This window comes from Balaenoptera acutorostrata, chromosome X (assembly GCF_949987535.1).
Source record: "Balaenoptera acutorostrata chromosome X, mBalAcu1.1, whole genome shotgun sequence".
Lineage (NCBI taxonomy): Eukaryota > Metazoa > Chordata > Mammalia > Artiodactyla > Balaenopteridae > Balaenoptera > Balaenoptera acutorostrata.
In genome coordinates, this window is record NC_080085.1 from 51048750 (window position 1) to 51067683 (window position 18934).

Here is an 18934-nt window from a genome sequence, read left to right on the forward strand (position 1 = left end):
GCTTCACACACACTGCCAGGCGCAGGGGCACATGTCCGTTACCGCTACATGCCGTTCGCTTATGTAGTAGAAACCACCCAGTGCATGACAGTTTCCGTATGGGAGCACTCCAGGGATTTCTATCAGCATGCATCACGTTTCTCTCCTATAGCCCATAACGGACTTCTGCACTCCTTCTGGGAGCAACACATTTCATCATGACCTCTGTGGAGAGGCATGAGCCTCTTATCGCCCATGGGACTTGGCCCACTTGGTTAGCTTCGCTCAGCTTCCAAAGACCAAAGAGATAGAGTGTATGGGTTTGGAAGGTTCGAAAGTAATCGCCTCATGTGTCCCACATGAGGGATAGCTTCTGGTTACTAAAGGAGCACTCTCGGGAGACCTTGGTTCCGAGAGCTGATATCAAAGGGATCCCGTTCCTTCAGAGATGGTTCATGGTATGAGGGTGGAGACACCACCATCTGCCCTGGGCCTGAGGTCCAAGCTTGTGTGGAGCTTCAAGTCAAAGGCAGGCACCTCTCCAAAAATTCGGTGGAGAATCCTCTGAAATGATCCAGCTTTTGCTTCTGCCACTAGTCTCAGGGGCGAAAGTGTGAACGAAATTTGTGTTCCCAGTAGGAAGAACCCTTACAGAGTGTAATTACCATGCTTTGCAGAGGTGGGCCACCAGCACGTGGCCAAGAGCCCCTAAAAGTCTTGCATCGTATGGGCTTCAGAACCGAGCCCTTAACGCAACTTATGGGAGCCCCCGAGCAAACCGGGTACCACAGTTCTCGCATAGATTACACTATGTTCTAGAACCTGGGACTATGTGTTTCCTGCTGGGAAAGCAACATGGTACACCCGTGCTTAAGTCCAGCCCACCTCGTCATGAGCTTTTCTGAGCTGGGAGGCAACTCTTTTCCCATGCCTCGGCAAAGGCCTCCTTTGCAATGGACTCGCGGCCACTGTGCCAAGAAGTGTTTGCGATGTTCCCTCCTGTGATCGGAATCGGTTTGTGTGAACACCGGTCACCTCAAGCCTCACTCGGTAAGGGCTTCCCACACTCAAGGAACAAACAGGAACCCAGGATTTCTTTCTTGCACACAGCAGTGAACAAATCCCCAAATTCCATGTAGGAGCAGCACCCTTCAACTTGTTGTGGGAAAGCTTCCCCGTCCCGTCCATCTGAGCACCATTTGCCACATCCACTTCCACGAATCATGTACAAATGATACGCTTCTCACTCACAGCAATCTTCACCGCAAGCGTCTCTGCACTTGGAATGACCGCTGGTGTTGAAGGAACTCTCTTGGGTGAAACGCTTGCAGACCCGTCCGTCTCCACAGGTCTGGTACTGGAAATCTGAAAATCTTCCTTGTGATGTGCGTCAACCTGATTGCTACTGCTATTCTTTTTATATGACTCTATGTTAGCCAAGCGTTTTAAGGGATCTGGTGCCCCACAGTGCCAGATGATGTCTGGGAACAAAGACACTAGTGACTCTACCGACCTGGGTCTTGTTCCCAGGACACTGAATGACAACTGCATAGGAAATTTCCTTCATCTAGCCTGTCAGTTACACATCTCATTTCCCCTGTTAGAAACCCCCTTCCTCTGCAGTCTGAAAGGCTGTCATTCCAAATCACCTTGAGAAACGCAGAGCATAGCACTGTGAGAACGAAATCGTGGTTGGTGAGTTGAGAAATGGAAGGCAAACCTTTCAGAACCTGCTTGGACGAAGCTGGATGAGAGCTGGCCGTTCCCAAAGATTTGTGGGTATCACATTGCTCTCCTCTAGCTCGTCAGTTGCACGTGCACATCCCGTGTGGGGCCAGCCTGGCCGTGCTTTCCGCCCATGGCTTCATTACCCCGTTTCGAATACGGAACACAGAGATCGGGGCAGCAGGAAGGCAGCTCTGCGAAAGTGCTATTTCCACGTCTCCAAAATAATTGGCTCCTTGTCTTGAACTCCGCGGCAAAACGCCACACCCAGAAAGGGCAAGGGGCGTAACACTACTTTCACCTAGCTAGAAGGGCACATAACCATTTCCCATAAGGGCGATATATTTCCCAGGCCACCAGTAAGGTTTTGCCAGACACGTGGCTTCACACACCCTGCCAGACGCAGGGCCACATGCCCGTTACCGATACGTGCGGTTCGGTTATGTAGCTGAAACCACCTGGTGGATGACACATTCAGTATGGGACCACTGCAGGCATTTTTAGTAGTGTGCATCACGTTTCTATCCTCTAGCCCATAACGGACTTCTGCATTTCCTCTCAGAGCAACACGTTCCTACATGCCCTCTGTGGAGAGGCATGAGCCTCGTTCCGTCCGTGGGACTTGAGCCCACTTTGTTAGCTTCTCTCAGCTTCTAAAGACCAAAGAGATAGAGTGTCTGTGTACGGAAGTTTCGAAAGTAATCGCTTCATGTGTCCCACAAGAGGGACAGCTTCTGGTCACTAAAGGAGCACTGTGGGGAAACCATGGTTCCGAGAGCTGACATCAAAGGGATCCCGTTCCTTAGGAAATTCTTCATGGTATGAGGGTGGAGATAGCACAAGCTGCCCTTGGCCTGAGGACCGTGCTTCTGTGGAGCTACAAGTCAGAGGGAGACACCTCTGCAAAAACTCCGTGGAGAAGCCTCTGAAATGACAAATCTTTTACCTCTGCCATTAGGCTCAGGGGCAAACGTGTGAACGTAACTTCTGTTTCCCGTGGCACGACCTCCTACAGAGAGACATTGCCATACTTTGCAGAGGTACGCCACCAGCACGTGGCCAAGTGCCTTGAAAAGAGTTTGCACCGTGTGGGCTTCAGAGCCAAGCCCTTAGAGCGCGTTATTTGAACCCCTGTGCAAGTCGGGTACCACAGTTCTCGCATAGATGACACTATGTTCTCGAACCAAGGAGTATGTGGTTCCTTCAGGGAACGCCCCATGGTATACCAAGCATCCGCCCAGCCAACCTCAGTCATGAGCATTTCTGAGCAGGGGAGCAACTCGTCTCCCTTACCAGGGGAAAGGCCTCCTTTGCAGTGGGCTTGAGGCCACAGTGGCAAGAAGTGTTTGTAGTGTTCCCTCCTGTGATCGGAAGTGATCTGTGTGAACACAGGTCACCTTAAGCCTCACTCCAAGGACTTTCTGCAGTCAAGGAACAAACACCAACCCAGGATTTCTTTCTCGCACACAGCAATACACTAACCCCGGAATTCTATGTAGGAGCAGCACCCTGCAACTTGTTTTGGGATGCCTTTCTCGTCCCGTCCACCTGAGCACCCTTTGCTACACTGCAATTCCAAGAAGCATGTAAAATGATACGTTTTCACTCACAGCACTCTTCACCGCAGGTGACACTGCCCTCGTTATAACCTCCAGTGTTGAAGGAACCCTCTTGTGCGAAACGCTTGCAGAAACGTCTCCACTGGGCTTGGTATCGGAAGTCTGCAGGGTTTCTTTGTGATGTGTGTCCACCTGTTTTCTCCTGCTCTCCTCTGTATGAGGCTCTGTGCTATCAACGTGTTTTAAGAGTGCCGATGCACCACAGTGCCAGACAATATCTGGGACCAAAGACACTATGTGCTGGCCCGACCTCACTCCTGTTCCCAATACACTGAAGGACAACTGCAGAGGAAATTTTCTTCATCTAGCCTGTTAGGTACACATCCCTTTTTCCCTGTGAGAAACTCCCTTCCAGTGCAGTCTGCAGGGCTGTCATTCCATATCAGCTTGAGAAACACGGAACGAAGCACTGTTTGCACACACTTGTGCTTTGCGTGTTGAGAAAAGGTGCACAATCCTTTCAGAACCTGCTTGGAGCAAGCTGGATGAGAACTGGCCAATCCTGAAAGAATTGTGGGTACCAAATTGTTTTCCTCTAGCTCGTCAGTTGCAGGTGCACATCCCGTCTGGGACGAGCCTGCTCGTACCTCCGGCCAAGGCTTCTTTTATTCTATTTCGAATATGGAACACAGACCTCATGGTAGCATTAAGGCATCTCTGTGAAATTGCTCTTTCCGGGTCTCCAAGATCAGTGGCTCCTTGTCTTGACCTCATGGCAAAACTCCAAATCCAGAAAGGGCTAAGTGTGTAACTTACATTTCACATAGCTGGAAGGGCACATACCCATTTCCCATAAGGGGGACACATTTGCCAGGCCATCAGTAAGGTTTTGCTGAGCACATGGCTTCACACACACTGCCAGGCGCAGGGGCACATGTCCGTTACCGCTACATGCCGTTCGCTTATGTAGTAGAAAACACCCAGTGCATGACAGTTTCCGTATGGGAGCACTCCAGGGATTTCTATCAGCATGCATCACGTTTCTCTCCTATAGCCCATAACGGACTTCTGCACTCCTTCTGGGAGCAACACATTTCATCATGACCTCTGTGGAGAGGCATGAGCCTCTTATCGCCCATGGGACTTGGCCCACTTGGTTAGCTTCGCTCAGCTTCCAAAGACCAAAGAGATAGAGTGTATGGGTTTGGAAGGTTCGAAAGTAATCGCCTCATGTGTCCCACATGAGGGATAGCTTCTGGTTACTAAAGGAGCACTCTCGGGAGACCTTGGTTCCGAGAGCTGATATCAAAGGGATCCCGTTCCTTCGGAGATGGTTCATGGTATGAGGGTGGAGACACCACCATCTGCCCTGGGCCTGAGGTCCAAGCTTGTGTGGAGCTTCAAGTCAAAGGCAGGCACCTCTCCAAAAATTCGGTGGAGAATCCTCTGAAATGATCCAGCTTTTGCTTCTGCCTCTGGTCTCAGGGGCGAAAGTGTGAACGAAATTTGTGTTCCCAGTAGGAAGAACCCTTACAGAGTGTAATTATCATGCTTTGCAGAGGTGGGCCACCAGCACGTGGCCAAGCGCCCCTAAAAGTCTTGCATCGTATGGGCTTCAGAACCGAGCCCTTAACGCAACTTATGGGAGCCCCCGAGCAAACCGGGTACCACAGTTCTCGCATAGATTACACTATGTTCTAGAACCTGGGACTATGTGTTTCCTGCTGGGAAAGCAACATGGTATACCCGTGCTTAAGTCCAGCCCACCTGGTCATGAGCTTTTCTGAGCTGGGAGGCAACTCTTTTCCCATGCCTCGGCAAAGGCCTCCTTTGCAATGGACTCGCGGCCACTGTGCCAAGAAGTGTTTGCGATGTTCCCTCCTGTGATCGGAATCGGTTTGTGTGAACACCGGTCACCTCAAGCCTCACTCGGTAAGGGCTTCCCACACTCAAGGAACAAACAGGAACCCAGGATTTCTTTCTTGCACACAGCAGTGAACAAATCCCCAAATTCCATGTAGGAGCAGCACCCTTCAACTTGTTGTGGGAAAGCTTCCCCGTCCCGTCCATCTGAGCACCATTTGCCACATCCACTTCCACGAATCATGTACAAATGATACGCTTCTCACTCACAGCAATCTTCACCGCAAGCGTCTCTGCACTTGGAATGACCGCTGGTGTTGAAGGAACTCTCTTGGGTGAAACGCTTGCAGACCCGTCCGTCTCCACAGGTCGGGTACTGGAAATCTGAAAATCTTCCTTGTGATGTGAGTCAACCTGATTGCTACTGCTATTCTTTTTATATGACTCTATGTTAGCCAAGCGTTTTAAGGGATCTGGTGCCCAAAAGTGCCAGAAGATGTCTGGGAACAAAGACACTAGTGACTCTACCGACCTGGGTCTTGTTCCCAGGACACTGAATGACAACTGCATAGGAAATTTCCTTCATCTAGCCTGTCAGTTACACATCTCATTTCCCCTGTTAGAAACCCCCTTCCTCTGCAGTCTGAAAGGCTGTCATTCCAAATCACCTTGAGAAACGCAGAGCGTAGCACTGTGAGAACGAAATCGTGGTTGGTGAGTTGAGAAATGGAAGGCAAACCTTTCAGAACCTGCTTGGACGAAGCTGGATGAGAGCTGGCCGTTCTCAAAGATTTGTGGGTATCACATTGCTCTCCTCTAGCTCGTCAGTTGCACGTGCACATCCCGTGTGGGGCCAGCCTGGCCGTGCTTTCCGCCCAGGGCTTCATTACCCCGTTTCGAATACGGAACACAGAGATCGGGGCAGCAGGAAGGCAACTCTGCGAAAGTGCTATTTCCACGTCTCCAAAGTAAATGGCTCCTTGTCTTGAACTCCGCGGCAAAACTCCACACCCAGAAAGGGCAAGGGGCGTAACACAACTTTCACCTAGCTAGAAGGGCACATAACCATTTCCCATAAGGGCGATATATTTCCCAGGCCACCAGTAAGGTTTTGCCAGACACGTGGCTTCACACACCCTGCCAGACTCAGGGCCACATGCCCGTTACCGATACGTGCGGTTCGGTTATGTAGCTGAAACCACCTGGTGGATGACACATTCAGTATGGGACCACTGCAGGCATTTTTAGTAGTGTGCATCACGTTTCTATCCTCTAGCCCATAACGGACTTCTGCATTTCCTCTCAGAGCAACACGTTCCTACATGCCCTCTGTGGAGAGGCATGAGCCTCGTTCCGTCCGTGGGACTTGAGCCCACTTTGTTAGCTTCTCTCAGCTCCTAAAGACCAAAGAGATAGAGTGTCTGTGTACGGAAGTTTCGAAAGTAATCGCTTCATGTGTCCCACAAGAGGGACAGCTTCTGGTCACTAAAGGAGCACTGTGGGGAAACCATGGTTCCGAGAGCTGACATCAAAGGGATCCCGTTCCTTAGGAAATTCTTCATGGTATGAGGGTGGAGATAGCACAAGCTGCCCTTGGCCTGAGGACCGTGCTTCTGTGGAGCTACAAGTCAGAGGGAGACACCTCTGCAAAAACTCCGTGGAGAAGCCTCTGAAATGACAAATCTTTTACCTCTGCCATTAGGCTCAGGGGCAAACGTGTGAACGTAACTTCTGTTTCCCGTGGCACGACCTCCTACAGAGAGACATTGCCATACTTTGCAGAGGTACGCCACCAGCACGTGGCCAAGTGCCTTGAAAAGAGTTTGCACCGTGTGGGCTTCAGAGCCAAGCCCTTAGAGCGCGTTATTTGAACCCCTGTGCAAGTCGGGTACCACAGTTCTCGCATAGATGACACTATGTTCTCGAACCAAGGAGTATGTGGTTCCTTCAGGGAAAGCCACATGGTATACCATGCATCCGCCCAGCCAACCTCAGTCATGAGCATTTCTGAGCAGGGGAGCAACTCGTCTCCCTTACCAGGGGAAAGGCCTCCTTTGCAGTGGGCTTGAGGCCACAGTGGCAAGAAGTGTTTGTAGTGTTCCCTCCTGTGATCGGAAGTGATCTGTGTGAACACAGGTCACCTTAAGCCTCACTCCACGGACTTTCTGCAGTCAAGGAACAAACACCAACCCAGGATTTCTTTCTCGCACACAGCAATACACTGAGCCCGGAATTCCATGTAGGAGCAGCACCCTGCAACTTGTTTTGCGAAGCCTTTCTCGTCCCGTCCACCTGAGCACCCTTTGCTACACTGCAATTCCAAGAAGCATGTAAAATGATACGTTTGCACTCACAGCACTCTTCACCGCAGGTGACACTGCCCTCGTTATAACCTCCAGTGTTGAAGGAACCCTCTTGGGCGAAACGCTTGCAGAAACGTCTCCACTGGGCTTGGTATCGGAAGTCTGCAGGGTTTCTTTGTGATGTGTGTCCACCTGTTTTCTCCTGCTCTCCTCTGTATGAGGCTCTGTGCTATCAACGTGTTTTAAGGGTGCCGATGCACCACAGTGCCAGACAATATCTGGGACCAAAGACACTATGTGCTGGCCCGACCTCACTCCTGTTTCCAATACACTGAAGGACAACTGCATAGGAAATTTTCTTCATCTAGCCTGTTAGGTACACATCCCTTTTTCCCTGTGAGAAACTCCCTTCCAGTGCAGTCTGCAGGGCTGTCATTCCATATCAGCTTGAGAAACACGGAACGAAGCACTGTTTGCACACACTTGTGCTTTGCGTGTTGAGAAAAGGTGCGCAATCCTTTCAGAACCTGCTTGGAGCAAACTGGATGAGAACTGGCCAATCCTGAAAGAATTGTGGGTACCAAATTGTTTTCCTCTAGCTCGTCAGTTGCAGGTGCACATCCCGTCTGGGACGAGCCTGCTCATGCCTCCGGCCAAGGCTTCTTTTATTCTATTTCGAATATGGAACACAGACCTCACGGTAGCATTAAGGCATCTCTGTGAAATTGCTCTTTCCGGGTCTCCAAGATCAGTGGCTCCTTGTCTTGACCTCATGGCAAAACTCCAAATCCAGAAAGGGCTAAGTGTGTAACCTACTTTTCACATAGCTGGAAGGGCACATACCCATTTCCCATAAGGGGGACACATTTGCCAGGCCATCAGTAAGGTTTTGCTGAGCACGGGGCTTCACACACACTGCCAGGCGCAGGGGCACATGTCCGTTACCGCTACATGCCATTCGCTTATGTAGTAGAAACCACCCAGTGCATGACAGTTTCCGTATGGGAGCACTCCAGGGATTTCTATCAGCATGCATCACGTTTCTCTCCTATAGCCCATAACGGACTTCTGCACTCCTTCTGGGAGCAACACATTTCATCATGACCTCTGTGGAGAGGCATGAGCCTTTTATCGCCCATGGGACTTGACCTACTTGGTTAGCTTCGCTCAGCTTCCAAAGACCAAAGAGATAGAGTGTATGGGTTTGGAAGGTTCGAAAGTAAGCGCCTCATGTGTCCCACATGAGGGATAGCTACTGGTTACTAAAGGAGCACTCTCGGGAGACCTTGGTTCCGAGAGCTGATATCAAAGGGATCCCGTTCCTTCGGAGATGGTTCATGGTATGAGGGTGGAGACACCACCATCTGCCCTGGGCCTGAGGTCCAAGCTTGTGTGGAGCTTCAAGTCAAAGGCAGGCACCTCTCCAAAAATTCGGTGGAGAATCCTCTGAAATGATCCAGCTTTTGCTTCTGCCTCTGGTCTCAGGGGCGAAAGTGTGAACGAAATTTGTGTTCCCAGTAGGAAGAACCCTTACAGAGTGTAATTATCATGCTTTGCAGAGGTGGGCAACCAGCACGTGGCCAAGCGCCCCTAAAAGTCTTGCATCGTATGGGCTTCAGAACCGAGCCCTTAACGCAACTTATGGGAGCCCCCGAGCAAACCGGGTACCACAGTTCTCGCATACATTACACTATGTTCTAGAACCTGGGACTATGTGTTTCCTGCTGGGAAAGCAACATGGTATACCCGTGCTTAAGTCCAGCCCACCTGGTCATGAGCTTTTCTGAGCTGGGAGGCAACTCTTTTCCCATGCCTCGGCAAAGGCCTCCTTTGCAATGGACTCGCGGCCACTGTGCCAAGAAGTGTTTGCGATGTTCCCTCCTGTGATCGGAATCGGTTTGTGTGAACACCGGTCACCTCAAGCCTCACTCGGTAAGGGCTTCCCACACTCAAGGAACAAACAGGAACCCAGGATTTCTTTCTTGCACACAGCAGTGAACAAATCCCCAAATTCCATGTAGGAGCAGCACCCTTCAACTTGTTGTGGGAAAGCTTCCCCGTCCCGTCCATCTGAGCACCATTTGCCACATCCACTTCCACGAATCATGTACAAATGATACGCTTCTCACTCACAGCAATCTTCACCGCAAGCGTCTCTGCACTTGGAATGACCGCTGGTGTTGAAGGAACTCTCTTGGGTGAAACGCTTGCAGACCCGTCCGTCTCCACAGGTCGGGTACTGGAAATCTGAAAATCTTCCTTGTGATGTGCGTCAACCTGATTGCTACTGCTATTCTTTTTATATGACTCTATGTTAGCCAAGCGTTTTAAGGGATCTGGTGCCCCACAGTGCCAGATGATGTCTGGGAACAAAGACACTAGTGACTCTACCGACCTGGGTCTTGTTCCCAGGACACTGAATGACAACTGCATAGGAAATTTCCTTCATCTAGCCTGTCAGTTACACATCTCATTTCCCCTGTTAGAAACCCCCTTCCTCTGCAGTCTGAAAGGCTGTCATTCCAAATCACCTTGAGAAACGCAGAGCGTAGCACTGTGAGAACGAAATCGTGGTTGATGAGTTGAGAAATGGAAGGCAAACCTTTCAGAACCTGCTTGGACGAAGCTGGATGAGAGCTGGCCGTTCTCAAAGATTTGTGGGTATCACATTGCTCTCCTCTAGCTCGTCAGTTGCACGTGCACATCCCGTGTGGGGCCAGCCTGGCCGTGCTTTCCGCCCAGGGCTTCATTACCCCGTTTCGAATACGGAACACAGAGATCGGGGCAGCAGGAAGGCAACTCTGCGAAAGTGCTATTTCCACGTCTCCAAAGTAAATGGCTCCTTGTCTTGAACTCCGCGGCAAAACTCCACACCCAGAAAGGGCAAGGGGCGTAACACAACTTTCACCTAGCTAGAAGGGCACATAACCATTTCCCATAAGGGCGATATATTTCCCAGGCCACCAGTAAGGTTTTGCCAGACACGTGGCTTCACACACCCTGCCAGACGCAGGGCCACATGCCCGTTACCGATACGTGCGGTTTGGTTATGTAGCTGAAACCACCTGGTGGATGACACATTCAGTATGGGACCACTGCAGGCATTTTTAGTAGTGTGCATCACGTTTCTATCCTCTAGCCCATAACGGACTTCTGCATTTCCTCTCAGAGCAACACGTTCCTACATGCCCTCTGTGGAGAGGCATGAGCCTCGTTCCGTCCGTGGGACTTGAGCCCACTTTGTTAGCTTCTCTCAGCTCCTAAAGACCAAAGAGATAGAGTGTCTGTGTACGGAAGTTTCGAAAGTAATCGCTTCATGTGTCCCACAAGAGGGACAGCTTCTGGTCACTAAAGGAGCACTGTGGGGAAACCATGGTTCCGAGAGCTGACATCAAAGGGATCCCGTTCCTTAGGAAATTCTTCATGGTATGAGGGTGGAGATAGCACAAGCTGCCCTTGGCCTGAGGACCGTGCTTCTGTGGAGCTACAAGTCAGAGGGAGACACCTCTGCAAAAACTCCGTGGAGAAGCCTCTGAAATGACAAATCTTTTACCTCTGCCATTAGGCTCAGGGGCAAACGTGTGAACGTAACTTCTGTTTCCCGTGGCACGACCTCCTACAGAGAGACATTGCCATACTTTGCAGAGGTACGCCACCAGCACGTGGCCAAGTGCCTTGAAAAGAGTTTGCACCGTGTGGGCTTCAGAGCCAAGCCCTTAGAGCGCGTTATTTGAACCCCTGTGCAAGTCGGGTACCACAGTTCTCGCATAGATGACACTATGTTCTCGAACCAAGGAGTATGTGGTTCCTTCAGGGAAAGCCACATGGTATACCATGCATCCGCCCAGCCAACCTCAGTCATGAGCATTTCTGAGCAGGGGAGCAACTCGTCTCCCTTACCAGGGGAAAGGCCTCCTTTGCAGTGGGCTTGAGGCCACAGTGGCAAGAAGTGTTTGTAGTGTTCCCTCCTGTGATCGGAAGTGATCTGTGTGAACACAGGTCACCTTAAGCCTCACTCCACGGACTTTCTGCAGTCAAGGAACAAACACCAACCCAGGATTTCTTTCTCGCACACAGCAATACACTGAGCCCGGAATTCCATGTAGGAGCAGCACCCTGCAACTTGTTTTGGGAAGCCTTTCTCGTCCCGTCCACCTGAGCACCCTTTGCTACACTGCAATTCCAAGAAGCATGTAAAATGATACGTTTTCACTCACAGCACTCTTCACCGCAGGTGACACTGCCCTCGTTATAACCTCCAGTGTTGAAGGAACCCTCTTGGGCGAAACGCTTGCAGAAACGTCTCCACTGGGCTTGGTATCGGAAGTCTGCAGGGTTTCTTTGTGATGTGTGTCCACCTGTTTTCTCCTGCTCTCCTCTGTATGAGGCTCTGTGCTATCAACGTGTTTTAAGGGTGCCGATGCACCACAGTGCCAGACAATATCTGGGACCAAAGACACTATGTGCTGGCCCGACCTCACTCCTGTTTCCAATACACTGAAGGGCAACTGCATAGGAAATTTTCTTCATCTAGCCTGTTAGGTACACATCCCTTTTTCCCTGTGAGAAACTCCCTTCCAGTGCAGTCTGCAGGGCTGTCATTCCATATCAGCTTGAGAAACACGGAACGAAGCACTGTTTGCACACACTTGTGCTTTGCGTGTTGAGAAAAGGTGCGCAATCCTTTCAGAACCTGCTTGGAGCAAGCTGGATGAGAACTGGCCAATCCTGAAAGAATTGTGGGTACCAAATTGTTTTCCTCTAGCTCGTCAGTTGCAGGTGCACATCCCGTCTGGGACGAACCTGCTCATGCCTCCGGCCAAGGCTTCTTTTATTCTATTTCGAATATGGAACACAGACCTCACGGTAGCATTAAGGCATCTCTGTGAAATTGCTCTTTCCGGGTCTCCAAGATCAGTGGCTCCTTGTCTTGACCTCATGGCAAAACTCCAAATCCAGAAAGGGCTAAGTGTGTAACCTACTTTTCACATAGCTGGAAGGGCACATACCCATTTCCCATAAGGGGGACACATTTGCCAGGCCATCAGTAAGGTGTTGCTGAGCACGGGGCTTCACACACACTGCCAGGCGCAGGGGCACATGTCCGTTACCGCTACATGCCGTTCGCTTATGTAGTAGAAACCACCCAGTGCATGACAGTTTCCGTATGGGAGCACTCCAGGGATTTCTATCAGCATGCATCACGTTTCTCTCCTATAGCCCATAACGGACTTCTGCACTCCTTCTGGGAGCAACACATTTCATCATGACCTCTGTGGAGAGGCATGAGCCTCTTATGGCCCATGGGACTTGACCTACTTGGTTAGCTTCGCTCAGCTTCCAAACACCAAAGAGATAGAGTGTATGGGTTTGGAAGGTTCGAAAGTAATCGCCTCATGTGTCCCACATGAGGGATAGCTTCTGGTTACTAAAGGAGCACACTCGGGAGACTTTGGTTCCGAGAGCTGATATCAAAGGGATCCCGTTCCTTCGGAGATGGTTCATGGTATGAGGGTGGAGACACCACCATCTGCCCGGGGCCTGAGGTCCAAGCTTGTGTGGAGCTTCAAGTCAAAGGCAGGCACCTCTCCAAAAATTCGGTGGAGAATCCTCTGAAATGATCCAGCTTTTGCTTCTGCCACTAGTCTCAGGGGCGAAAGTGTGAACGAAATTTGTGTTCCCAGTAGGAAGAACCCTTACAGAGTGTAATTACCATGCTTTGCAGAGGTGGGCCACCAGCACGTGGCCAAGCGCCCCTAAAAGTCTTGCATCGTATGGGCTTCAGAACCGAGCCCTTAACGCAACTTATGGGAGCCCCCGAGCAAACCGGGTACCACAGTTCTCGCATAGATTACACTATGTTCTAGAACCTGGGACTATGTGTTTCCTGCTGGGAAAGCAACATGGTATACCCGTGCTTAAGTCCAGCCCACCTCGTCATGAGCTTTTCTGAGCTGGGAGGCAACTCTTTTCCCATGCCTCGGCAAAGGCCTCCTTTGCAATGGACTCGCGGCCACTGTGCCAAGAAGTGTTTGCGATGTTCCCTCCTGTGATCGGAATCGGTTTGTGTGAACACCGGTCACCTCAAGCCTCACTCGGTAAGGGCTTCCCACACTCAAGGAACAAACAGGAACCCAGGATTTCTTTCTTGCACACAGCAGTGAACAAATCCCCAAATTCCATGTAGGAGCAGCACCCTTCAACTTGTTGTGGGAAAGCTTCCCCGTCCCGTCCATCTGAGCACCATTTGCCACATCCACTTCCACGAATCATGTACAAATGATACGCTTCTCACTCACAGCAATCTTCACCGCAAGCGTCTCTGCACTTGGAATGACCGCTGGTGTTGAAGGAACTCTCTTGGGTGAAACGCTTGCAGACCCGTCCGTCTCCACAGGTCTGGTACTGGAAATCTGAAAATCTTCCTTGTGATGTGCGTCAACCTGATTGCTACTGCTATTCTTTTTATATGACTCTATGTTAGCCAAGCGTTTTAAGGGATCTGGTGCCCCACAGTGCCAGATGATGTCTGGGAACAAAGACACTAGTGACTCTACCGACCTGGGTCTTGTTCCCAGGACACTGAATGACAACTGCATAGGAAATTTCCTTCATCTAGCCTGTCAGTTACACATCTCATTTCCCCTGTTAGAAACCCCCTTCCTCTGCAGTCTGAAAGGCTGTCATTCCAAATCACCTTGAGAAACGCAGAGCGTAGCACTGTGAGAACGAAATCGTGGTTGGTGAGTTGAGAAATGGAAGGCAAACCTTTCAGAACCTGCTTGGACGAAGCTGGATGAGAGCTGGCCGTTCTCAAAGATTTGTGGGTATCACATTGCTCTCCTCTAGCTCGTCAGTTGCACGTGCACATCCCGTGTGGGGCCAGCCTGGCCGTGCTTTCCGCCCAGGGCTTCATTACCCCGTTTCGAATACGGAACACAGAGATCGGGGCAGCAGGAAGGCAACTCTGTGAAAGTGCTATTTCCACGTCTCCAAAGTAAATGGCTCCTTGTCTTGAACTCCGCGGCAAAACTCCACACCCAGAAAGGGCAAGGGGCGTAACACAACTTTCACCTAGCTAGAAGGGCACATAACCATTTCCCATAAGGGCGATATATTTCCCAGGCCACCAGTAAGGTTTTGCCAGACACGTGGCTTCACACACCCTGCCAGACGCAGGGCCACATGCCCGTTACCGATACGTGCGGTTCGGTTATGTAGCTGAAACCACCTGGTGGATGACACATTCAGTATGGGACCACTGCAGGCATTTTTAGTAGTGTGCATCACGTTTCTATCCTCTAGCCCATAACGGACTTCTGCATTTCCTCTCAGAGCAACACGTTCCTACATGCCCTCTGTGGAGAGGCATGAGCCTCGTTCCGTCCGTGGGACTTGAGCCCACTTTGTTAGCTTCTCTCAGCTCCTAAAGACCAAAGAGATAGAGTGTCTGTGTACGGAAGTTTCGAAAGTAATCGCTTCATGTGTCCCACAAGAGGGACAGCTTCTGGTCACTAAAGGAGCACTGTGGGGAAACCATGGTTCCGAGAGCTGACATCAAAGGGATCCCGTTCCTTAGGAAATTCTTCATGGTATGAGGGTGGAGATAGCACAAGCTGCCCTTGGCCTGAGGACCGTGCTTCTGTGGAGCTACAAGTCAGAGGGAGACACCTCTGCAAAAACTCCGTGGAGAAGCCTCTGAAATGACAAATCTTTTACCTCTGCCATTAGGCTCAGGGGCAAACGTGTGAACGTAACTTCTGTTTCCCGTGGCACGACCTCCTACAGAGAGACATTGCCATACTTTGCAGAGGTACGCCACCAGCACGTGGCCAAGTGCCTTGAAAAGAGTTTGCACCGTGTGGGCTTCAGAGCCAAGCCCTTAGAGCGCGTTATTTGAACCCCTGTGCAAGTCGGGTACCACAGTTCTCGCATAGATGACACTATGTTCTCGAACCAAGGAGTATGTGGTTCCTTCAGGGAAAGCCACATGGTATACCATGCATCCGCCCAGCCAACCTCAGTCATGAGCATTTCTGAGCAGGGGAGCAACTCGTCTCCCTTACCAGGGGAAAGGCCTCCTTTGCAGTGGGCTTGAGGCCACAGTGGCAAGAAGTGTTTGTAGTGTTCCCTCCTGTGATCGGAAGTGATCTGTGTGAACACAGGTCACCTTAAGCCTCACTCCACGGACTTTCTGCAGTCAAGGAACAAACACCAACCCAGGATTTCTTTCTCGCACACAGCAATACACTGAGCCCGGAATTCCATGTAGGAGCAGCACCCTGCAACTTGTTTTGGGAAGCCTTTCTCGTCCCGTCCACCTGAGCACCCTTTGCTACACTGCAATTCCAAGAAGCATGTAAAATGATACGTTTTCACTCACAGCACTCTTCACCGCAGGTGACACTGCCCTCGTTATAACCTCCAGTGTTGAAGGAACCCTCTTGGGCGAAACGCTTGCAGAAACGTCTCCACTGGGCTTGGTATCGGAAGTCTGCAGGGTTTCTTTGTGATGTGTGTCCACCTGTTTTCTCCTGCTCTCCTCTGTATGAGGCTCTGTGCTATCAACGTGTTTTAAGGGTGCCGATGCACCACAGTGCCAGACAATATCTGAGACCAAAGACACTATGTGCTGGCCCGACCTCACTCCTGTTTCCAATACACTGAAGGACAACTGCATAGGAAATTTTCTTCATCTAGCCTGTTAGGTACACATCCCTTTTTCCCTGTGAGAAACTCCCTTCCAGTGCAGTCTGCAGGGCTGTCATTCCATATCAGCTTGAGAAACACGGAACGAAGCACTGTTTGCACACACTTGTGCTTTGCGTGTTGAGAAAAGGTGCGCAATCCTTTCAGAACCTGCTTGGAGCAAGCTGGATGAGAACTGGCCAATCCTGAAAGAATTGTGGGTACCAAATTGTTTTCCTCTAGCTCGTCAGTTGCAGGTGCACATCCCGTCTGGGACGAACCTGCTCATGCCTCCGGCCAAGGCTTCTTTTATTCTATTTCGAATATGGAACACAGACCTCACGGTAGCATTAAGGCATCTCTGTGAAATTGCTCTTTCCGGGTCTCCAAGATCAGTGGCTCCTTGTCTTGACCTCATGGCAAAACTCCAAATCCAGAAAGGGCTAAGTGTGTAACCTACTTTTCACATAGCTGGAAGGGCACATACCCATTTCCCATAAGGGGGACACATTTGCCAGGCCATCAGTAAGGTTTTGCTGAGCACGGGGCTTCACACACACTGCCAGGCGCAGGGGCACATGTCCGTTACCGCTACATGCCGTTCGCTTATGTAGTAGAAACCACCCAGTGCATGACAGTTTCCGTATGGGAGCACTCCAGGGATTTCTATCAGCATGCATCACGTTTCTCTCCTATAGCCCATAACGGACTTCTGCACTCCTTCTGGGAGCAACACATTTCATCATGACCTCTGTGGAGAGGCATGAGCCTTTTATCGCCCATGGGACTTGACCTACTTGGTTAGCTTCGCTCAGCTTCCAAAGACCAAAGAGATAGAGTGTATGGGTTTGGAAGGTTCGAAAGTAAGCGCCTCATGTGTCCCACATGAGGGATAGCTTCTGGTTACTAAAGGAGCACTCTCGGGAGACCTTGGTTACGAGAGCTGATATCAAAGGGATCCCGTTCCTTCGGAGATGGTTCATGGTATGAGGGTGGAGACACCACCATCTGCCCGGGGCCTGAGGTCCAAGCTTGTGTGGAGCTTCAAGTCAAAGGCAGGCACCTCTCCAAAAATTCGGTGGAGAATCCTCTGAAATGATCCAGCTTTTGCTTCTGCCACTAGTCTCAGGGGCGAAAGTGTGAACGAAATTTGTGTTCCCAGTAGGAAGAACCCTTACAGAGTGTAATTACCATGCTTTGCAGAGGTGGGCCACCAGCACGTGGCCAAGCGCCCCTAAAAGTCTTGCATCGTATGGGCTTCAGAACCGAGCCCTTAACGCAACTTATGGGAGCCCCCGAGCAAACCGGGTACCACAGTTCTCGCATAGATTACACTATGTTCTAGAACCTGGGACTATGTGTTTCCTGCTGGGAAAGCAACATGGTATACCCGTGCTTAAGTCCAGCCCACCTCGTCATGAGCTTTTCTGAGCTGGGAGGCAACTCTTTTCCCATGCCTCGGCAAAGGCCTCCTTTGCAATGGACTCGCGGCCACTGTGCCAAGAAGTGTTTGCGATGTTCCCTCCTGTGATCGGAATCGGTTTGTGTGAACACCGGTCACCTCAAGCCTCACTCGGTAAGGGCTTCCCACACTCAAGGAACAAACAGGAACCCAGGATTTCTTTCTTGCACACAGCAGTGAACAAATCCCCAAATTCCATGTAGGAGCAGCACCCTTCAACTTGTTGTGGGAAAGCTTCCCCGTCCCGTCCATCTGAGCACCATTTGCCACATCCACTTCCACGAATCATGTACAAATGATACGCTTCTCACTCACAGCAATCTTCACCGCAAGCGTCTCTGCACTTGGAATGACCGCTGGTGTTGAAGGAACTCTCTTGGGTGAAACGCTTGCAGACCCGTCCGTCTCCACAGGTCTGGTACTGGAAATCTGAAAATCTTCCTTGTGATGTGCGTCAACCTGATTGCTACTGCTATTCTTTTTATATGACTCTATGTTAGCCAAGCGTTTTAAGGGATCTGGTGCCCCACAGTGCCAGATGATGTCTGGGAACAAAGACACTAGTGACTCTACCGACCTGGGTCTTGTTCCCAGGACACTGAATGACAACTGCATAGGAAATTTCCTTCATCTAGCCTGTCAGTTACACATCTCATTTCCCCTGTTAGAAACCCCCTTCCTCTGCAGTCTGAAAGGCTGTCATTCCAAATCACCTTGAGAAACGCAGAGCGTAGCACTGTGAGAACGAAATCGTGGTTGGCGAGTTGAGAAATGGAAGGCAAACCTTTCAGAACCTGCTTGGACGAAGCTGGATGAGAGCTGGCCGTTCCCAAAGATTTGTGGGTATCACATTGCTCTCCTCTAGCTCGTCAGTTGCACGTGCACATCCCGTGTGGGGCCAGCCTGGCCGTGCTTTCCGCCCAGGGCTTCATTACCCCGTTTCGAATACGGAACACAGAGATCGGGGCAGCAGGAAGGCAACTCTGCGAAAGTGCTATTTCCACGTCTCCAAAATAATTGGCTCCTTGTCTTGAACTCCGCGGCAAAACTCCACACCCAGAAAGGGCAAGGGGCGTAACACAACTTTCACCTAGCTAGAAGGGCACATAACCATTTCCCATAAGGGCGATATATTTCCCAGGCCACCAGTAAGGTTTTGCCAGACACGTGGCTTCACACACCCTGCCAGACGCAGGGCCACATGCCCGTTACCGATACGTGCGGTTCGGTTATGTAGCTGAAACCACCTGGTGGATGACACATTCAGTATGGGACCACTGCAGGCATTTTTAGTAGTGTGCATCACGTTTCTATCCTCTAGCCCATAACGGACTTCTGCATTTCCTCTCAGAGCA